The sequence below is a fragment of the Zonotrichia albicollis genome, chromosome 9, assembly GCF_047830755.1.
Source record: "Zonotrichia albicollis isolate bZonAlb1 chromosome 9, bZonAlb1.hap1, whole genome shotgun sequence".
In the NCBI taxonomy this organism is placed as follows: domain Eukaryota; kingdom Metazoa; phylum Chordata; class Aves; order Passeriformes; family Passerellidae; genus Zonotrichia; species Zonotrichia albicollis.
Window position 1 is genome coordinate 31,739,735 of NC_133827.1, and position 18,016 is coordinate 31,757,750.

General features: G+C 42.7%; 1 protein-coding gene and 1 long non-coding RNA gene across 3 annotated transcripts in view; both read right to left on the minus strand.

Annotated features, from left to right (window-relative positions):
- TP63 (tumor protein p63) overlaps nt 1-4,932 on the minus strand; it is a 165,296-nt gene extending 160,364 nt beyond the window's left edge. For both annotated transcript variants that reach the window (XM_074547218.1, XM_026792113.2), the window contains exon 1: nt 3,135-4,932. The gene's annotated coding sequence lies outside the window, so the exon portion shown is untranslated. The remainder of the gene's footprint in view (nt 1-3,134) is intronic.
- A 138-nt stretch (nt 4,933-5,070) lies between these two features.
- The window catches only part of LOC141730152 (uncharacterized), a 63,477-nt gene continuing 50,531 nt past the window's right edge, over nt 5,071-18,016 (minus strand). The window contains exons 6-7 of the long non-coding RNA XR_012581651.1: nt 12,740-12,822; nt 5,071-12,658 (exon numbers count right to left, since the gene is read on the minus strand). This is a non-coding gene — a long non-coding RNA (uncharacterized LOC141730152). The remainder of the gene's footprint in view (nt 12,659-12,739; nt 12,823-18,016) is intronic.

An 18,016-nucleotide genomic window follows, 5' to 3' on the forward strand; every position in this document is an offset into this window, starting at 1 on the left:
CAGTCTAGCTTGTGGTGGGTCTGTGTAGGATCCCTGTGCAAGCCTGGAACCAGGCAGCTACAAGGCAGTATCGAGACCTGAGCCAGAAAACCTGCCAGTGTGGTCTCCAACACAGCTGGAGCACAGCTGGCAGTGCCCAAGGACACTGACTCACCCCAAACAGCAGCTCTAAGCTGGTTACATTGGTTTACTGACTTTGGTGCTTGGTTTTTGTTTTGGTTGTTTTGTTTGTGGTTTTGTTTTGGTTGGTTGTTTTTTTGGAAGTCTAGCAGTTGTTTCTCAACTGATGTTTAAATGATGAAACAACTAGAGTTGTACACCTTTTGGATTCTCAGAAGCAGCCCAGCTGCCAGGAGGAGCTCAGAGAGGCCCTTGCAAAGCAGGTAAGCTGCTGCTGTCTGCTGCCTGACCAAAGTGGTATTTGGGTACAAACAGTTGTGTACACACTGTTGTGCTGTGTGCTCTCTGCTGATGGTCATTAAAGACTGGAGATTGTGGGCCTTGTTGCAGAGGATCTTTGCAATGCTTCACTGAATTTTCTCCATCCAAAGGACTCATCACAGCTAATGATGTGAACAAAATCCTCCTTCTGGCCTTTTATACCCTTTTCATAAAACATTAAGGGCTGGGTTTTTCAAGAGCCCTAGAGACATATGCGTCCCCATTTGAAATTAGTGGAGGGCTGGGAACCCACCTCCCTGAGGTGCTCTTGAAACCCCAAATAAAGGGGTTTAGCTGTCAGCAAAGGCAGACAGCATGGCTCTGTCACACCTGCATTACCCAAGGGTGGCAAGGAGACTTTTATGGTCTCCTTTAAGGTCATTTTATGTACTGCACTGAAGAATAGAGACCAGAGGATCCATGTCCTAGGCCTCCAGTCTGCCTCCAAACTTCCCTTTTGCTCCTGGCTGCTTGCTGTCTTGTGTGACCCATGGCAGAAGAAATCCTTCTGACTGCAGCTATGCCACAGGGGGATGCTTAAAGGCAGCTTGCAAGAAAGTTTGAGCATTTCTAATCAAGTTGGAGAAAGGTTCACAAACACAAAGTCATGTTGAGAGACATTCCCTGCATTTATTCACACCCTGGCCCCTAGATAAAAATGGCTTTGTATGTTAAGTTTAGGACCACAGAAAGCCCAGTGGATAGCAAGGGATTATCACAAAAGGGCAACAAGGCAGTCAAAAAGAGCCTGAGGGACATTTTATATGAATTCCATGAAGAGAATAATTAATTCAAACTGCACACAGACAGCTCTGGGAGTGTCCACTCTGGAGATATTCAAAGAGTCCTTTCCTGCCTTGGGCTCACTTTAAATCGAGTGTCCTAAAAACCCACTTCAGCTATGCATTTCTTTTCAGTTATACAGAATGCCTGAATGCCAAGGGATCGGGGAAAACTTTGTTATTAAAGAACTGCAAGACTTTAACAAGGTACACAGTCATTAGAAAGTTGTTGAGTCATGAAAATACTCTCAATAATTTGAAATTAATGTTTAGTGTGTGCGGTACCATAAAAATGCTTAGATGTTGTGGCCATGGATACTAAAGCAAAGCCTTAAGGCCATGACTACACGAGCAAGTTACCGCAAGGTGAGTGAGGGTGGAATTTTAGAGCATACCACTTAGAATAAGGTAACTTCCCTTTTTCCAGCTCTTGTCCTGGGACCAGGGAAGGAGGTTAAGTCCTTGCTGAACATGGCACAGGCTGCCTTTGAAGGCTGCTGGCTGAGGGCATGCATGTGGCGGGGTACAGCAGAACAGATAAGGTGCAGTAAATCTGTGCAATAACTGATCTTACCTGTTAGTAACTTTGCTCTCCAGCACAGATGCACAGGATGGATGGACTATGTGCAACAGCCAATGCCATAGAAATGGACACAATCAGATAATTAAGAGGGTGAATAGAAAGGGCTGGATCTTAATGTGAAGATTGTGTTTCATAAGAACAAATATATATATATATATATATATATATATTAATAAATGCTTGCAAATAACAAACAGGGATCTAGTTTCCCTATATCAGTGGCTCTATTGACAAGGCAATGCTTCACTTCACAATAACAAACTAACAAGTGTTTCCTTCTCTCCTTTCTTTTCCAGAAAAACACAATTATCTGATTTCAGAGTGCTTCTGGTAATCTGTCCCTTCTTTTCCACCTTTGGATTGTGCCAGACAAAGTTTGAGTTTCATTTATGGTTTGTGAAACTTATTTGTGGAGTTTGTTCCTGATAAAACAGGACTTCTATCCCAAGTGAAGGATTCATCCTAGAGCCTGGCCTGAGCCTGTCCAATGCTAGGTAAAGAAACACTGTCTTTCTAACCCAAGTTCAGGATATCCTGGAGATTTTTATTTTCACCACAATAATGATCATTGTGCCTTTCCTTTCCCCTTTCCCTTTTCTTCCACTAGTTATTTTAAAGAATGGAGAGCTGAAGTGTATTTTCTATCCAGATTTTGGAAACTGCTTATACCTTCTCTTGTAAAAACAGAAATGGAGCTTCACCAAGAGAGCCCTGCTACTGCTCAGGTGAGCAGGAGGAAGATCAGTCCTCCAGGGCAGGCGAGTAATCCTGATATTCAGACCATCCCTACAGTCTCTCCTTCCATCCAGATTGATGTTATCAACATTTAGGGAGTGAAAAAGACTCAAAGGAAGCCACGAGCCTGATGAGTACAGCAATCAGCTTTCATTGCCTCTCACAAGGTAAAGACTTCATTAGACAAGAGTGCAGTTCCTTAGGAAGGGTGTATTATACTCAGCAATAACACCCTGCACAGCCCTCCTCTTGCAGTTTAAGAACTCACAATCCCATATTCCAACTTGCCTCCTTCCCTTGTGGGCTGGCCTGTTGGTCAGGGCTGTAGGATCTCATGGTACATTGCACCTTACCCAAAGCAAAGTTATGAACATAAGATTATATCCCAAAATCTCTGTTTATATCCCCCAAACCAAGACGGAACTGCAGTGCCTTTCCAAGGCCTGGCCTGTACCATGTAAGCTTTGCAGGCATTGCACAACACTTTTTGTTTTCTGGGTGTGAAAAGGGGGAGATGATGAATGGGAAGAGGGGGAGGACTGTGAATGCCCTTTCTGACCAAGGGCACAGGGGGTACTTTGGTGCTGTCATACCTTATGCTGAAGAGAAACAGGCTGTGATGGTGCTGCTCAGTGTTCCTCATATTCCTTGTGGAAGCAGGGACAGAATGCAGATCCCAGCCAGCACAGTGCCTGAAATTACACAGAAACTGGGCAGAAATTATGGTTCCCCTGCTAGGAAAGAGCAACTCACATTTCTACTCTTGCTCAGCTCTACACTAAAGAAATATTGTTCTGATGGTGGGTGTCTGTAGGCATCTGTTTTCTTCAGGTGCTCGTTATATCAGTGTCTCAAGAGTTAAGCTGCCTGGAAGAAGGGGATTTTAGTAGAATATCTGGAGTGGTGAACATTATCAGCAGTGTTCATCTGTCACATCTTTCCTGGACTGTACACACCACGCTCCACCACTCTGGCGTGTCATGGCCTGCCTGGTTACAAGATGTGCTGGAGCTGTAGCCAGCCACAGTTTGGCATCTCAGTGAACCTTCTGATCCAAGAAAATATGGGAAGGAGCAAATAATAGTGCCATTTTCAAAATGAAAAAACCCTACACAGACCAGCCCACCTTATAAAAATCAACCAAAACTAACTCGTAGACTTCTAAGCAAGCACTAAATTAGAATTTTTCAAATACAACTGTAGAACAATTTGTTTGAATTAAAAGTGAGCTAGACCCTTGACTGCACATCACTAAGTGATGCCAGATGGCTCAAAATCTAGAATTTTTCTCTGTCATTTTTCTCTCATATCCAGACACATACAAACTAAAAAAAAAGTATTTGTTTTCCTGGTTACTGCTTCTGGCAAGAACCTGGCCAGCAGCCAGGCTGGCCTGGAAACATCCCATGCTATCTGAGCTTGGAAATACAGCAGACTGAAGGTGGAGCAGTCCTTGGAGTTGACTCCAGAGCCCACACCCCAGTGCAGACACTGGACTGCAGACACCAGAGGAGAGGGAAGGCCCTTGGCCCTATTGTTGTTGTTGAGCTCCTGGAAAGGGCCTAATGAGAGGAAAAATATTCTGGATAGGTTAAAAAAAACTCTCCCAGGAATGGATGATCTCACTTGTCCACACACACACACACAGATGCACAAATATATATAATTAACTGGAAAATACTGTGTGGTACAAAGGTTTCTTCAGCTTGGGATCATCACGCTTGGGCTAGTAAAGGTTGGTACAGCCATAACAAAGATTACTTCCCACACATCTCCTGCTAAGAGCCCTTCTACCACATCACAGCCTTTTTGTAGGCATTTATATCTGCTGATAGGTACCTCTATGCTTTTCACACAGAGAAAACTAGGCATGTGATACAATTATTAAATGTACATGTAATAGCCCATCTAGTCATCAGTACAGCAGACGGGCTCTAGGTACACACATGCTTTTATATGGACAGTCTGTGGACCCCTTTAATTGGTCACAAGGCTGTATAAGGGACAGGAGACAAAAAGACTGTGCTGTTTTACCATAAAGAATAAAAACAAAAGGAAGAATAAAACCAAAAGCCACTGAAGGCAGATCCATCTGGTTCCGCCTCTGTGCAGAACATCTAGGGTGGAACAAAGGGAAGACCACTGTGGGTACTGTTGGATTTTGGGGTTTCTTAAGCAGTCCCATGACAACCTGGACACAGTTCCAAAAAGCAGCTCAACTTACAGACTCAAGTTATCAGTTTCAAAGGCATAACAAAACATCTTCTGCACCTCTTTCCCCATTTCCTAAACAGTGCTTGCTAAGGGGCTCAGCAGAGTGCTCCTCAGAGCATGGCAGAGAACTGACCAGCTCCCCAAAGCAGCAAAGTCATTGCCAGGCACTGCTGGGCATATATATATATATATATATATATATATAAATAAATAAATAAATAAATATATATATATATATATATACATACACAAATACAGATTTTTTTTTTAATGTGTTTGGTTGGTTTTTTTTGTTTTTTTTTTTTGCTGGGTTGTTGCTTGGGTTTTTTTGGTTTTTTTCTTTTTTTGGAAGGAGGCAATTTGTTCAGGTTATTGTTTTGTTCTAGGAAAAGCTATTAAGCATTCCCATATACTTTCCACTCATGTTGAAAATGAAGTTGTGTCCTTGAATAGAGCTAGTGGTACCCATTGTTCCCACCTCAGAGGTGCACATGGACATCCACCCTTTTCCTTGCAAAAGGCCCACACAATATCTCTTAGAATTTTGCAAGAACCAAAACTATCTTGATAAAACCAAGGAGAGAAAGAAAGGAGGTGTGTTACCTCTACTTTGATAACTCCAGGAGCCACTCCATGCTCGTAGCATCAACTGGAAACAGTTTACTGCTTGCACTGTCCTGCTAGAGCAGGAGCTGTTCTGTTGTTTGTCTTCACCGAAGTAGGACACTGTTTCTCAACAGGAAGGCTTGTCTGGATCCCAGACAAAGAGGGCTCAGGAACACCAGCCCTCAAATAACCCAACCACTCACTCATCCCGACCCTGTACACACTGAAGAAAACTCACCACCACAGCTGCAGATTTCCATCCAGCTTCCCCACAAAACAGTTAACGTAATCCCCAAGTAGAGATATTAATGTCAGAAGCCAAGAATGGTTATTTTTTAGGTAACAAGAATGCCCCAAATTTTACTGGTGTTACATAACTTTTAGATTCTTGTTCCAAGCCTCAAGCTACTGAAAAGCTCCTCTGTTTTTTAGGACTACAGGTCATTCCTTTCTCTGTGTCCAAGCTGCTCTTCCAGTATATTTTTAAACTGTATGCTTGTTTCCAGAGAGTGGACTCCAAGTGACAGGAAAAACTCTGTAGGAGAGATTGTCTTCTTGCACATAAATCTTACTTTGAAAGGAGACAGTATTTTTGGAATTCAAGAGCTAGGGGTTTTTTTTTCTCCACGATATTTTTCTTCTGCCACTTACAGAAACACTTTCTCTGTAGAAGGAAGTTGCTTGATCAACTCTAAACTGAAGCAGGAGGCACAAAGCAAAAGTCTCCTTTCTAACCCACATTTTTTGGATGCAGGAGGTATTTCCTTTTAGACTGTTCAGGACTTTGTTCATTTGTCTACATCCAGGTGTGCAGGATTTCTGTTAGGGAATGCTACATCCTCCTAAATACAAGAGCACAAATTTTTAGTTGTTTGGTCTCACTCTAAAATGCCCTAGTATGTCAGTGCTTCACCTATTTCTAAATCAGGAGGAATGGCTCTCATGGTACAGACAACTCAGAGACGCTTTGAGGTTCACTGACCCATTTTAAGAGTCTTGACCAAAAGATTATTTATTACTGGTTACTCAACAACAAAACCAACAAATATAAACTTGCAAGAATGAGTTGGGAGTGTCAAAGGCAGAAAAGTTCTACCCCAAAGGCTTGTTCTTTATGCAAACTCAATGGAGAGAAAGAACACAACACAATGATGTGAAGCTCAGAATATGGCTTAACATCTCAGACAGTGGACAGGTTTCAGATGGGTGCAAACATACTCCTAAAGCCAGCTCCTCACCCTTAATGACTCTTTGCATCCATCTCCTGATTTATACACTGCTGCTCTGATGGACTGGCTGCTAGAGCTCCTGCTGAATGCAATACCTATCACCAGGACCTGGAAGCAGCCCAGAACTGGAGAACAGCTAGCAGAACCCCAGCCACGCTCTTGAAAGTCACTTAGAATCTCCGGTCTTTTTTGAAGCCTGGTGCTGTTGGCTTTTCCTCACTAAGGGACCCAGCTTACCCCCACACAACAGGTAATGATCTCATGCTTGGGCAAAGGAGACACCAAGGATTTGGGGACTTTGTGTGTAACAATAGGGTCTGACTTTCTAGAGAAAGGAGATACAATCTTTGCTCAGCACTGTGCCCAGCTCGTTGCACTGACCACACTGAGGCACCTCCAGGTGTACAGTTCCTTTTAAGATGAAGAGGGATATATAAAAATTCAAGATGGGGCACTGACTTGATAGCTGGATGTTCCTTTTGCAACCCCAGAAACAGCAGAAGACCTGGAAGACACAGAGACCGGCGCAGAACAAAATCAGCTTTCTCATCTGTTGATGCCTTACATGGCCACAGCCAACACAGAACCAGGGAGAGGGATTCAGCTTGCCATACAATGCAGGATCTCCATCCAACCTGAGCACTCTGGGCTCATGTTGCAGCTGCTGGAAAAAAACAGGCATCTTTTTAGGGCAGATTAGGCAGGCTTGTTTGGGCTGTCAAGTAGAAATGACTCAGCCCCTAGCCACACCTCTTGCTTTTTTCTTGTTAGAAGGGGTGTCTAGACAGCTCAGGTGTAGGCGTTGCCATGTCCACATTGAGTGGGATTAATCCCCATTGGAGGACCACATGCTGTGCCAAGGCACCCTCTGACACCACCCTGGTAAGCAGGGCAGAGGGCTGCAAACAGGCACAAGAGGCTTATGAGGATTTAGTGGCCTCACTCCATGACTTGCAAGGTCACATGTGGCTGCAAGCAAGAAACAGTGCCCAAAGCCCAGCTCTCCTCTGCCCCTGGGGAATTTTGGTAAATGTGTTGTTCCCCTCTAGGAGCTCTGCAGGGGCAGCAGGAAGCCACATGGCAAGGAGGGTCGGTGCTGATGAAGCCCCCAGTTAACCTCCCTGACGGATGAACTTCTCCAAGCAGCTCCCAGCATCTGGATGAAAATAGGAATACTGCCCTTGCTGCCACATGGTCTCCAGGGCAACATCCTTGGTGTGTACACAACAGGACCATCAGGTAGCTGTTTCTGTGTCACTGATCATCACACCTTTTATTCCTGGCACAGTTTGCAGAGAGATGAATGAGGCTGATACGAGAAATGGCACCACCCTGCTGTAATGGAGATAATTCTTCAGTGTCATTCTCCAAAGCTGACTGTGTGTCTACATACACACAAACACCTCACTGCCCCTTGTCTCAGTATCTGTCAGTTACACTGCTTACCATAAAATGTACCTTTTACTTTTTTAAAATTAATTTTCAATTTTAGTGATGTCCACTTGAAGCTAAGGGCATCAGTCATCATGTTTGTGTTTAGGAGTGAACTCAAATGGTTTGACAGGATAGTGGTAAGTGAATAGTTTTCATAAAAATGTCTAAATGCAAACAAAATTTGAAGTTCAGCCCTGCTTCCATTTGCAATCAATTCCTTTAACAGACAGGTCCCAAAAGTAACATACAATTTTTCCAGTGAGAAAATAAGAAAGGTATGGAAGATCCTGCAGACACGTTGCCTGTCTTAAATGCAAAAAGGACTCCAAAGAGAGGATTTAACAGATGAGAATCAGTGCCTCACAGAGCCAGCATTCATGTGAAGAACTTTACACTCTATCAACCAGTTACAGTGATTTCATTGAGCACCCTGGTGCTCTTACCTGATGTCCAGTAGGTTTCCACTTGTTCAAACCTTGGGAAGCACTGTTAAACACCTTATTTTAGTCTTGCCATGTATATCAAAGTTCAAATAGCTGGACCTCTGTTGGTACCTGAGCCTATGATGATGACCATGAGCTTAATCAACCAAAGGACTTTTCAACCACTTCCCAGATGCATGAAGAAAGATCAGCCCTGGCAGCCAAGGAACAAGGATGCACTGACAAGTTGGTATAGAGGGACTTGTGCAGAAATATCTGCATGTGCACGTGTGAGGGGAAAAGACAAGATGAACTAATCCCTTTCCTCAGGGCTATGTCTTTACTCTTTGAGACTGGCACGTGTCTCCTTTGTTTTTGATAATAAGAGGTAATTATATCTGAAATGTTAAACTGTAAATCCATCACGTAATTAAGGGAATTCAAACTGCAGAGAACTATGGGAACATTAAAGGATGGATTAGGGACAGGGACTCTGATAATCACACTCTGTGTTTTCCATTCCTTGACTCAAAGACTCAGGCAGTTTACTGCTTTCCCCAGGGACTGCCTATCTCCCCACCACAAGATAAGGGAACCATGTGCTGATTCCAGGGAGAATCACTAGTGTACTGTGGTGGAACCAAACAGCCTGCAGAGAGGGATTTATGGCTTGTGTTTCCTTTAATTTTTTTGACCCTTCTTATCACTAAACAAAAGCTTGTGGTCTTCCCCTAGATAATCACATTTAAGCTCTAATAAAACCACATGCCTGGATAAAGCAAGTCTTATGCAAATCAGACAAAGCTGGTTTTCCCCAGTGTAATTATTATTGAAGAAATCTATCATATTTTACAGCAAAGCTTAAAATGCAAAGCGCTTAATTAAAAATACAGATGAAGCAATGCATTTTCAAATCCTCCCACCCCTCTACCACTTGTATTTGCGAACACAAGAAAGAAGAAAGGAGGAGCACTGAAAAAAGGAGACTCATTCTTTCCTCATAGGATCACCAGTGACACTCACCTCCTGTGGGCAGTGAAGGAGGGAGCACCTGGGCTTGTCCCACAGTGCTGCGTGGAAGCCTCTCCAGGACAATGCTGGAGTGATGGCACTGGTGAAAGCAGGGATTCATCCATGGAGGCCTTAAAAGCATGGTCTGATGTCCTTCACATCTCTCCCAGCAGCTTGGTTGCTGCTGGCCAAGCTCAGGCCCAAGGCATCAGTCCTTGCTTAGAGTAAGCTTGGCCTTGCTGCTGCTGGGAAGGTGCACATCTGTGCACAGCTGGCCGGACCTGCCATGCCCAAAGAGAGGAAGGCACCATGTACATCCTTATAGAAAAGGGAGGATAGGGTGGTTTGAGCACAGCCTCAGACATGAGCTCCACAAGAAAAACAGGGTCAGACATCAGGAACTGGGGATTGCTTGGGTCCTGCTGGGTCTGCCTTGCTCTTGGCGTCCAGGTGATCTGTATCTGACATCACGAGCAGAGGCAAGAGTCATTTGCACCTTTCTCCCCAGCAGTTCTTTCCAAACATGAACAGAGAGTGATTTTTGGGGGCTGATCTTTGGGCAAGGAATGCCATTACTTACACCACAGTCACTTGGGATAATATTTATTACCAATAGGCTTTTGTGGGGCAAGCTCAGGCAAGGGAGATCAAATCACTGCTTCAGGGCAGCCCTTGACTTACAACTGCAGAAATGCCAACACCACAAAAAATTAAATACAAAACGGAATATGAGTGTACAGGGCTTGACTCAGAAACTGTAAGATTTGGTGAGGTATTTTTATTTTACTTTGGGGTGTACATGGGTCATATTCTCCGTAAGTGTAAGGACTAGAAACACATTATGGATTGGTTGGGGGGGGTTGTTTGCTTGGTTGTTTTTAATGAGAACCGAACTTCTTAGATATTAACAAATTTTCTTTTAAAAAAAAAATTAAAATAGTATGACAGGGAAAAATTCAGAATAAAATAATGAGAACTGGCTACATAGTGACTACTGCTCCCACTTCTGCATCCAGCATTGCAAAAATGTTGATTAAAAGCTAGACAACTTTCTTCCACTCACCACATTTGGATCATTAAACACAAATAGCTTCATATATCAAGTATCATCCAATATTAGTTGAAACCTTTTGACTGGCCTGGATTTGTTTCTTTGCTGGAAGAAGGACAAGTACTCCACCCTTTATTTTAAATAGACTTTAGATGTATCATTGAAGTTACTTGGAACAGGGTTCAGGGACAATCAGGAAAGAATTAACTGTAAAAAATCTTTGTGAGGTTGAAAACTGGGCAAGCTGGTCATTTAAACTCCGTGATGGGTCATTTGCCAGTAGCAAACCAACCTTTCCAAAAACCAGCCTAATTAGGTGTGTCTACCCTAAAGGTGTTGCCTGAGGGTTTCTGCTGTTGCTGGAAGATGCCCCACTGGAAATGCCTCCATAAAGCTTTTAAGGAGCCCCAACTCGGACAGAGCGGACGGGGGGACTGCAGACTGGATTTATTTAGTGAGAGGCGTGAAAATCCAGCAATCCAGCCCAGCATTCCCTGGATTTCGTCTCTGGCACAGGAAGGGTTTGCATGTTTCCCGCTTGTGGCTTCTATTTTAGCCTGTGTTCATTGCTGGGATGCTTGGACACAGCTGTGCTGGATCATTAACTGCCCAGCATGTCACCCAGCCCAAGCAAATGGCTTTGGGGTAGTGTTTTCCGGTGATTCAAGGGGAGGGTAGACCTTTCTGTGAGGAAAGGAAGGTGTTGGTCTAGGAGGTATTTGATAATCTCCTCAGATACATTCAAAATTAGGAAAAAAGAAAAATACTCAAGCAGGACCAAGAAGGCTGGGACTCAAATGGACATTTCAGGAATAATCCTCAGCAACTGAGAATCTCTAATGAGGTGTGACCCAAGACCACGAGGTGATCAATGAACCAATATCTCCCTTTGTGTTACAGCCAATGTCTGTAATAGAGAGCTCACTGCTCCTGTGGTTTTTGCTGCAGGCTCGCAAGTTAACTGTTTTAGGGTACTAACTGGACACTAAGAATGAGGGAAAAGGATCTACAATATCCCCACCCTTTTCTGGTCGTTACATCCTGCTCTCGGGTGAGAGCCATTCACAACATTAGAGCATGCTCAAGCCTTGCCCATGAATGCTTTGGTTTGGAAGGTGCCCTGCCTTGTTCCAGAAGCTGTGTCAGGGACGTGCTGAGCTGTGCAGCTGCTTCCAAAGAAACAGGGTCCACATCCTGCTGCAAGTGACTCATGCTGAGATCATCCCACTCAGGAAGACACAGAAGGAGCTGTCCCCCTTCCTCCACGGAGGATTTGTGGCATGGAGGAGCAAAGCAGGTGCTGTGACTGGGGAGGTTTGGGGCTAGCTCTAGTTTAAAAATCAGATTCAGGCTTAGACAGGCCAACAAGAAGTGAGTCCAGCAGATCTAAAGCTGTCAGTCCAGCCCCCTGCTGTGGCACAGCATTGCTCAGCACAAACCATTGAGAGTTCTATCATTTATACATTCATGCCTACCTCTCTAGAAACACGTATGCTTAGGAAAATAAGGACTCTGTAGGGTTACCTATCCCAGTCTGCTTGTTCCTGGGTTGTTCCAGCCTTTGCCCTGCACCGTTACAGTTCTTCCCAAATGGGATCCTCTGTAGTCACTTCCAGGCACAGGCACTCACACATGCCTGCACCACACAGGTTGCTGACTCCTGCTCCTCCAGGCAGTCAGTGCTGTTCCAATTGCCCACTGGAAACCCAGCTTGGCCCCAAAACTAAAGAGATTGACAAAAACACATTTCATTGCTCTTCCTGCAAAACTCTTGAACTCGTGAAAGTTGAACACATGAAAGCAATCTGAGGTTAATGTGTAATACAAAAACCACATGAAAGAGATAATTTAGCATTAGACACATGTTACTAGGAGCAGGTTGAAACTAATACAGGTTTTGCATTCAGGTCATAAAATATAGCCAGCCCTTACATTGCCTTGTGAGGTGTCCCTACTTAGCATGCCTTGATGGGAGAGCCGCCACAAGTACTTCAATGCTGATATGAGTTGAACATACAAAACACCCTTTTCCTTCACTCTTTTCACCCAATCTGTGAAAGAGATACTCATACCTGCAGGACAGACTCTGAATGGTGACAGACAATCCAGGAGGAATAGGGTCAAAGCCATTTTCTGTTTCCATTCCAGACCTACTGAAAGGCCAGACCAACAAGCTGAATCCAAGCACTCCAGCAATCTTAAAACTGTTGTTTATCTTTGCCATAACATACCTTTAAAACCTGGTGCCAGTGATCCAGTTGGAGCTCCAGAAGGGAGAGTAGGTTGTCCCCAGCACTGCCCGCTGCCTGTGGCTCTGGAAAAGAGGGATGAGGGCAAGGATCAGCCTCCAAGCAGCATTAAGGAGCCATTGTGGGATCTCTGTTCTGATCCTGAAGGAAATCACACACAACATGATGATAGAAATGTCTGTCCATTCTGCAGGATTCAATCATGTTACCACTATTTTTACCCAAACCCAAAAAGAAGCAATCACTCACTTTAGGCCAGAAAAAACTCAACAAATTCAAGAAATTTCAAACAAGGTGAAGCTCTGAAAATAAAGCTGTATTACCCCTTTAAAAAGTGTGTTGGCAGAGGAACTGGATTTACTTTGAAAGTTAGTTTGGTATGAAAGAGCTACACAGCAAAATTCTAAATCCCTTTAGAGAACAGAATGAAATAAAAGCAGATATTTCATCTCTTAACACCTTGTCAGCAAAATTCTCCTTCTTGGGGAAGACTTTTTTCTTTTGCAAAATTATTGTGCTTGTTTGCCAATGAAGCTTTTCTAAGAACAACATAGCTGCTTTCTCACCCTGCCTCTCCCAACACAGCACCACTCCCTTCTGTAGCCCAAGAAGAAAATTCTCTCCCTTGGGGCCTGCAATGAAGCTCATACAAGTTGTTGGGAGAAAATGCTGCACTGATGTCGAACCCATGTCCCTCTTTCCTCTCTTCCCTCCCTTTTAAGTTCCTGACCTTGACTTTCAACTACTGTTCTAGCTGGAGTCCCAGAAGTGGATTTGATTTGAGATATTTCTACTGATGTGCTTTAAACAAAAATAAATCTATCAAGGGGCACTAAAAATATTAAGATCAATCAACTCAGAGTTAGGCTGAAAAAAGTTCCTGTGTGACCGATGGCCTGACTTGCCAGTGATGTACTGGCAAACACAATTTAATTGATCTTGTGGTCTGCATTCAACTTAAGCTTTTAAAGAAAAATCTGGATGGAAATGTGAATATTAATCAAAACACACTATCACCGAGATAGGTTCTATAAACAAGCTGGGCTAGCAGTAAAGACCACAAAAGAGGACAGTCTATGTCCTGTTTTTAACTCTTTATTCACCAGCTGAGAATAGCTGGAAGAATAGCAGAGGTATCACATACTGACCTTAATTAAGACAGTGATTCACTCTTTCTCTCTGCACACAAATGGAATAGCTTGGAGCTGGAAGTCTAATGTGCAATTAGAGTTTTTTGGGTGAAGAGGCAATATTTACCATGCAGGGCATCTTTTAAGGGAGAATATAGAGTTCCTGATAGACACATCACCCCAGAGAACACACAGAGCCATTCGTCTGTTTTTCTGGAAACTTAGAGAAATATAAACATGAAAGGCATTGATTTTTGAAAAACTGGAAATCACAAGTTAATTTATCACTTTATTCTGACCCTTATACAAACAGGGCTTTCATCAATCTAACAATACAATATATTTATTTTACAAAAACTGAAAACTTGCATCATCCAGAAAACTATTCTTTAAAATTCTTCCTCACCTGATTTTCTTGTTCCAGGTGAAATATCCTTCCAGAACAGCTCCAGAAAGAACGTTTGTCTTGTAAGAATCAACACAATCTATTTCAGTGTTATTTTTGCTTTGACTGGATCGCCACAAAGTTAATTTCAACAGCAATCTTTTCTTGATTAAGGAGACCCAATATTGATGGTATATTGAAAAAAGGAAAATTTCTTTCCAGTTTTATTATTAGGTTGTTTCAGAGGTTCCTAACTAATCCAAACCAAACTCACTTTTTATAAAACAGAATAAATTTTAAAGATATTTTTCATTATATCTCTACCATTGCTCTGCAAAAGTATCAAATGTAATCATCCCACAACCTATCTTGAATGCCTATCTACTGCTGATAACTAAAGTATTTATATCACTTTACAGTCATCATACCAAATACCTTCAGATGAAACAGAGAACTACATCTCTATCTACCACATTGATAAAGAGCTTTAAAGAGAAAAAGTGAACAAGAAATCCCTTAGAGTTCCTGGGGATGGGATTTCAATTCAATTGCTTACTTTACACAAGCAATTGAACAACCCCACCTGTTCTGATGTCCAAAGGAAGCCAAGGGCCCTGGGTAGGTGTGAGTATGGAGAGCCTGGTGCAGGACCACAACCAACTGTGGGTCCTTGTGCTGGGCCCTCTTCCACAGTCTGGGGAGGGATAGAAAAAAGGAAGTTTCTCCAATAAAAATGGGAAAAGCTAGGAGTACTTCTTGATTGAAGAATCGACTTCAATCATAGCAGAGTCTGGGTCTTACAAAAGCACTCCTGGAGGAAGATATATATAGACATGAAAGTAAGGAAAAAAACCTCCCTTGAAATAAAACATTTCAGATCAAGGCTTCAGCAAAATCTCCTTGCTTCACATCTTCCTGGTGACAATACTTTTCTATAGGAGGAAGCAAAGTGGCCTCTATTTGTTAAACTCAGAGCTCAGAAATCAAAGCAGCCCAGTAGGGAAGTGGAGAAAACCACAGATCTGGTTTTATTTGAAGAGTTTTGAGTGATCCTAGAGAAGCAGACCAGAAAGTAGTATTTCTATAATGTCAATAACCCAAATTCAAGGCTCAGACATCCTCCAAACTTGAGATTTGATCAAAGAATATTAGAATTCAATCCCAATTCAGCAAACACTGAGATGTGCCATGCCTCTCTCTGTTTTTAAGGGCTGAGGAAGATTTTAGGCAGAATTCTTCACAGGTGGGCAGCAGAAAGGCAGAATTTCTCGCTGTGCCATAGTCAATGTGCTTTTTTTGCTTCCCAAGAGGAATTTCTCTCCTCAGAGAGGAAGGCAGGGTAACAACCAGGGCCACAGGGCACCAGAGAGACTGACTGCTAGTCAAAACTGCTACAGGGAACATCAGGGGTAGGACCTGGGACCAGAGGGATGGTTCTTTTCTTCTGTGCTCTCCTGTGTCCATTTCACAAATGTTGGTGGATTCTTTTGCCAGACCATGACTTCAAGCCTTTGAGGAAAGGAGCCTGACTCTGTTCATTCAAAACCTCCTGCCCTGCTCCCTGCCGAAGGCTGCGTGCTGATATGGGAATTGTAAACATGGAAAAATGGTTTTAAAATTAACATTAGTCCCAAAGCTTTTCACATGGTCAAACAAAATCTCACATACAAATTCTTCCACAAATTCTTGCTGTTTCTATCCAATCCTACAGTGAAACTGAAGAACGGGGTTTAGCATCAGACAGCAGAATTAGTATGTTGGAGGATTTTGTGTCTCTAGATCTCAGTTTGGAGTGAGAACTCTGATCTGTAAATTAACAGAGCCAGAGGGCAGTCATGGTCACGTAGGTCTGACTCCCGAAAGGATGCCAGCAACAAGACTGCTCTGAATGAATATCCTGCATGAACCTGGGTGAAGCTGATGGGAAAAGCATCCAATCTCTACTGTAAATGATGGAATAAATCATAGCCCTGACTTCTGCTCCAAGAATGGTTTCCTCTGTTAAATGTTGAAGACTTGTACGTGGTATGAACTTGTCCAACTTCTAACTACTAATTCTTATTACACTATTGCCCAAAGGAGCTTCTGTTTCTGAATTTCTCTTCCTTATATAGCATACTTGAGAACCAGCCTTCTCTTGACTTCTCATTTGGTAAGCGAAGGGGATGGACTGCACTGAGAAGTGTTTGCCAATCCTCCAGCCATTCTTGTGGCTCCTCTCTGAGAGATCGCCAGGTTTTAAACATCCTTCTTTAATTGTGGGCACCACAGCTGGATGGAGTGCTCCCAAGGCAGCTGCACCAATGCCAAACACAGCAGTAAAGCAATCCCTGAGTAGAGAGACAGGGAATATCAAGCAGGCATTAGAAAGGCTCCAAGGATTGCTTTAGACCCTTTGGCCACAGCACTGAAGTGAGAGATGACACTCAGCCAATTATGCACTCAAGCCCTCACTCATTTTCCAGATTGCTGTTTCTCAGTCCAGTCTATTCCATCTGGTACATAGATCTCAGATTTTTCATTTCCTTTACCTGTAGGATCCTGAAAAGAGAAATTATTTGCTATTTCCATTCTACCAAAGGATCCAAACCATGCTAAACTGCTCCTTCTGTCATCTGCTAACACCAGCAGAGTGGAGTCCACCCTTTCTTGTAGTCACGGCCACACTATTAAGCAACTCAGTGCAACAAATGGGTCCCACTAGGAACACAACTATTTGATGTATTTATACTTGAAACCTCTTTATAAATCCCACCTTGAAATGTATAACTGAAACAGTTGGAATCCATCTGCTGTTTCTTATTTGTACCATTTGAGTTTATGAAAGAATGTATGAGAGCAAGTTTAAGGCATATAGGAAGTTCTTCCATCAATATTAGTTTAATAATCAACCAGATAGATTTCTGTTTTTTAAATCCAACTGAAGCTGACTGTAATTAACTTCCAAAAAACAGTACTAGATGTCTCTTCATGTGATACATTGCTTCAGTATGTTATTCCTTATGTATTCCTTGCATATCCTTGAATTAATATTAATGTTAATTATTAATAATCATAGCTATTTAAAATATTGATCTAAATTTAGATTTCTTTAGCCTCTAGAACTTCCCCAGTGTTTCTTATCAGAAATCAAAATAAAGACCTAGGGAGCTCTTTAGCTTTGTACCTCTAGGATTTGGAGTTAGAAAAACCCAGTGAGATTTGCATATGTAACTTTAAAACCTGATTAATATACTCCCAAGTACCAATGAAGTGAAAATTATTCCATTATCCAGAGAAAACATTCATCTTCTGTTTATTCATAAGATACAAAGAAGGTTCTTTTTGTGCCATTATTATCACTTTTATCACAACCAGTCAGCCAATTGAACTCCTATGGATTATTTAGTTTAAACTGTACTATCTTCTTTATTTATCTGATTCTCCAGGTAAGAATGTCCTAATCAGACATTCCTTGAGGCACCAGCATTGAAGTCTAATTGGGCATTGGTGTGCAAAGCAGCAGAAGCAGTTTTCACACTTAAGAAAACAAGGAATCCAAGCGTCCTAAAAAGATCTGGTGCACAGCATTTTCCAGGCTACAAATCTACTGTGATAGATATTTATTCTTGAAAAAGCTCTAGGTTGCATTCTGCCTCCCTGGTGGCAGCCCTGCTCTGCACTTGTTTGGCTGCTGCCTCCCTGAAAACAGGGACTGCAGATTCCCAGCAGTCAGCTGCCGAGGGAAATGCTGATCCAGAGTTC